The 5065-nt window shown below is 28.8% G+C and overlaps 1 long non-coding RNA gene across 1 annotated transcript in view; it reads right to left on the bottom strand.

Moving 5' to 3' along the window:
- The window catches only part of LOC123270955, an 8504-nt gene extending 7723 nt beyond the window's left edge, over window positions 1-781 (bottom strand). The window contains exon 1 of the long non-coding RNA XR_006510736.1: window positions 771-781. This is a non-coding gene — a long non-coding RNA (uncharacterized LOC123270955). The remainder of the gene's footprint in view (window positions 1-770) is intronic.
- Window positions 782-5065: the final 4284 nt, after the last annotated feature.

Here is a 5065-nt window from a genome sequence, read left to right as displayed (position 1 = left end):
TATAGATTAATTATTTTTTATTTTTTATACTAATATTTTAAAAGTAACAGTTATTCTTTCCCGCTTTACGGCATTTATTTCATTTAAAATAATAAATAAATTATTCTCTATTTAATCTTTAATAAAAAATATAGATTTTTTTATAATTTTTTAATTTTACAATTTAGCTTTAAAATGATAAAAAGTTTTGTTGAATTAGTTTTTTTTTATTTATTTATTAATATATTAATATAATAAAATATTAATATATTAACTTATTTATTTTTGAGTTTTGCATAGCTGTAAAGGCCACGTATAGTGTGAAATAATATAAAAATTGTAATCGAAATTAGTTATAATAGAATTGGAGTTCAAAATTAATGACAAGTGTAAATAAATGCTGTCTCTGTCACTCACATGTACACGAGCATGCGCACTCGGATACATTCAACGGTCAGGTAACTTGCAGCTGCTTATGTTGTGTCCTGTTCTACCACATAGACTTCGGACGCTCTACTTTCTCTCTCGCACCTATCAGATGGCTAAAACTCTAAAAAGTTTTTAATAGGCAATAGTGCTTTAAGTATGATTTTTGCAGGAAGTAAGTCTATATGATACTGATTTTGTAATAAGAAAGAAATCTAAAATTTGATATAACTTTCGATAAGTTAGCAGAACGATGGAGTCACCTATATTGACTTACCTGTTCACATTGGCTTGTGAGGTAGCTATACACAAAATGGTAAAGTAGCCAAGCCTACTGAGGCATATTCTGTGTGTTAAAAACTAACAGTGAAATAAAATTCATTTGGTTACCAAAAGAATGAAAGTGATGAAAAAAAATCGATTAAAGTTAATTTAATTAAAAATAGCCATGAGCACTTTCAGATAGGCAAGTAATTATAGGCATATTTGTTTATAAATTATATTCGATAAAAAATATGTCTCATCTGGTTATCAGATCGGTGAAGGTCGATCTCCCACGGTCTCCTCTACTATTATTTTAGTTCTACAATTAATAGGATAATTATCGTATGAGTAATAATTTGCACGGCTCACTATATTAATTACTATTTGATTTTTGGAGAACAATTTTTAATATTATTGAAAACAAATCTCCATACTTTACGGCAGTATAAAAAAGCTTTATTAGAGACGGTGAATTTTTTGAAAAAAACATTCGCCGACAAGTTAAAAAATAGTCCATTACATACCTAGGCCAGTATAGTAATAAGTCTTAGATGAAATGTAATTGTTGGCAGAGACGAAGCCGAGTTTGACAAATAAGCGATTTCTGAGACTTTTCTTATTTTACTGGCATAGGTAAGTAGTATACTATTCCTGGAGATAAATTTTTCGAGCTCCAAAAAAAGCTTTAAATTTCTGAAAGATTATATTAGATTAAGTAAGCCTTGTTTATGTAGTATTAAAACGTGAATCAGCGGTTTCAAAATAATTTATTTAAAAAATCAAACGTTCTCAACTGGCGCATTTTTTGCGAAGTTTTGACTTTTGGAAAAATAAAACTAAAAAATAAAGCTTATTCTTAGAAAGAATTTTCTCCCATATTGTTGATCTGTCTTGAAAACAAATAAAATTCTAAAAAAAATATTGGACTAGGTGGTTAAAAAAATGGCCGATTCTGTATGAAATGCTCCATGCAAATTATTTTTCTGATTTTTTTTATAAAATAAAATTTTAATCTGACGTTAGATCAAATAAAATAAAGACGTCATATGACGTTTTGGTAATTTCAAATTCTGAGTGGAACTAAGATTAGAAATTAATGAAAATACTATAATAATTTATGATATGATGATAATTTTTACTTAATAAATGATAAACCATTAAAAGTGCTGTGTAATGAAAAAATCATTTAACTTATTAATCAGTCTTTTGGCTAATTCAACCAACTGATTGGCTGTATAGCTTAAATGATTCATTTAAATCAGCTTGTTAGCTGATGAACGAATTATCCAGATTAAGCTTATTTGCCAGCTTAGTCGATGAAATTGTACAACACTACTTATTAGTCTTTTCATTATTATCATGAAACACAGAACCGACCAACTGTTCGACGGTCAACTATAGTCGGTGCATTTTTAAAGATCTTGTAAACACTGGTAAAGCTTATAAAAAATCTCTCAAAACCAATAACTCCTGTGTACTTCTTCATGATGGACGTATAGTAGAAATAAACAATTTTTCTTTGAAAAATTATGAAGCATACATGAATGTTGCTGTTTTACAAGTGAACTTGGTTGCAGAGTTAGAATATATATGGAAAGTAAATAGTTGTAATGATGAGATCTCAGAGTTGCCAATATCAATGATTAAATCAAAGCTTGTTTACGTTGCTCTAGAAAGTTTAAGTCATGAAAATGAATCTGATGTATATTTATGTATTCAACCAAATAATTTTGAAATTTTATAATAAAAATGCAACAGTTCGACGAAAATATTTATGTTTACTTACTAAAAATTTCATAGGTCCTCATCAGTAGATAAAATTTCTATAATAATTATTTTTAAATAGTATTTAATAGCACCAAAAAATTTCATTTGCGATAACTCAATTTATGCTTAGTAAGAAAAGACAAAAAAATCGAGTAATGTAGTACCATTGAAAAGTATTGCATGATTGAAAATATTTAATTCAGATTCTATATAGAACTAATATCAGAGTGTAATATCAGAGTGTAATATCGGAGTGTAAAGGATTAAAAAATATAATATAATGTTGGATACATTTTGAAAAGGACACACTACAGCAGTTAAAAAAGGTTTTGGGCCAAAAGATCGACAAAAAAAATTATTTTTGCCATTCAGACCGAAGTAATTAAAAAAATAAAGATTCCTGGGTACAAAAAATTATATTATATATAATTATACATGTTCTTGTGATTATTGTAAAAATATATAAAATTTTTTTTACCCGGCTCTTTGTAAGAAAATTTTTTTTTTTAATCGTCATCACGAGTTATGCTATACATTGTAAAAATAAAAGGCATGAATGGAAAAATAATGATTTTGAGCCTTTTAATTCCTTTCAGAGTAAAATTCAAAAGTGAGTGAAATATTTTATTTAGATTATTAATGAAATAAGATTCACAGAATAAAACACCTTTTTTCCTACTACCTGGAAAAAAAATTTATATATAATTGTATATACTCTCATATAATTATATTACAATTATATATAATTACATATGGTTTATTAATTACATATGAATATGTATAATAATACAAAATTAGATGCAACATTTTTTTAATAATTATATACAATTATATAATGGTAAAGGTAAATATAATTATGAATAACCAAATATAAAAAAAAAAATTATATATGATTATATAAAATTATAAATAACATAATATATATTTATACGGAAATCATGTATAATTATACATGAATCATATATAATTGCATTATAAATTTTTTTACTCCAGTGTGGTATTTTTTGATTACTATAAATTAAACATTCTCTTTTTTTTTATCTAAGGGTACTATTGCTTCAATGATTAATAATTTTTAATCTATAGTATTTTGCAAATCAAATAATGAAATAGGAACTGTTTTAACTCATAGAAAAATTGGATTTTACGAAATTAATAATTTTGTCCAGTTATAAAATTATTACCCAAGCCCTCCAGCAATATATAGTTCCATATACTAAACAAATAATTGCATCAAAATTAGAGATTTTAATTCTGATTCTACTTCTATTCTTTTTTAATTTTAAAGTAATTATAAATTTTAAAGCAATGGAGAATCTTAAAAATTTCATTATATATCATTATATCCATTAGATATCATTATATAAAATATATATATATGTCGGAGAATAAAGTACAGCGAAGTATTTTCTGTCAAAGTGATGAGAATATTCTTTAGGATATTTCTATTTTTAGTAATTTTAAGAAATGTACTATTACTTTAATATTTTGTAAAATAAGTTTTAACGAAATTGTTTTATTGCGGTAGGCTTAGGCCTAGGTAGGCACATGGTGGTCAACGTGAGTCGGGATCCCCAGGACGATAGAGGTACTTCATAAAAATTAATATGGAAAAGAGAGAAATATGCAGCAGGCAAGACTATTTGAGAATAAGTTGGGGAAAAAGACAAGTCTTGGATTTGGAATTGAGATTGGAACGGACGTCCTGGTGATCGCGAATTCGTTATTTCTCAAGTCTCTCGGTCTATCGCAAAGATATTTATAATTTTGTTAGCATTCTAAGTTAAATTAATCTTGTACGAGTTTACCTACTCATTCTTGATAATTGATCTTATTGTAATTGGGAATATTAATTAATTGTAATAATAAAAATGGGTAAATCACAAAATGCTGAACCTCTAACAGAAGATCCTGCCTCTCCGACATCAGAAGTGGGATCGTCTCCATCTGGTCCAGCACCTGATCAGTGGAGTACATTTTTCGAGTTTATGAAGAATTTTTTACCAAACCCGTCTTCGACAAGGAACAACGTTATTTTACCGCGGTTTAATCCAGAGAGTGCGGGATTACCGGGATTACCGGGATTACCGAAATAAATAACTACCATGCTACCCGGAATGGTAGTTACGGACAATGTCTCGGATAGCTTAACTGGTAGAGCCTTTGGCGCGTAACCAAATGATCCGGGTTCGAGTCCCGGTCTGGGCTGTCTGAATTATTTTTTCGGTTACCGAAAAATTCCTACTGAGTAAGGTCCCTCCTCCCCCCTTTATCCTTTATTTCCCCAGTTCCCAAATTTGTCTTTAATGACAAATTTAGCTATAAATTATGGCTCTTTACCGTAAGATGGACGGTGGTGTTTATTACTCGGTAGGTCTTATTAGGTGACGGAATGGTAGTTACGGACAATGTCTCGGATAGCTTTAACTTGGTAGAGCCGCCTTTGGCGCGTAACCAAAATGATCCAGGTTCGAGTCCCGGTCTGGGCTGTCTGAATTATTTTTTTCGGTTACCGAAAAATTCCTACTGAGTAAGGTCCCTCCTCCCCCCTTTATCCTTTATTTCCCCAGTTCCCAAATTTGTCTTTAATGACAAATTTAGCTATAAATTATGGCTCAGTGACTATCTC

This window comes from Cotesia glomerata, linkage group LG8, assembly GCF_020080835.1.
Source record: "Cotesia glomerata isolate CgM1 linkage group LG8, MPM_Cglom_v2.3, whole genome shotgun sequence".
Classification (NCBI taxonomy): domain Eukaryota; kingdom Metazoa; phylum Arthropoda; class Insecta; order Hymenoptera; family Braconidae; genus Cotesia; species Cotesia glomerata.
The sequence above is the reverse complement of the archived record's forward strand: the minus strand, read 5'-3'. Positions and strand labels throughout refer to the sequence as shown.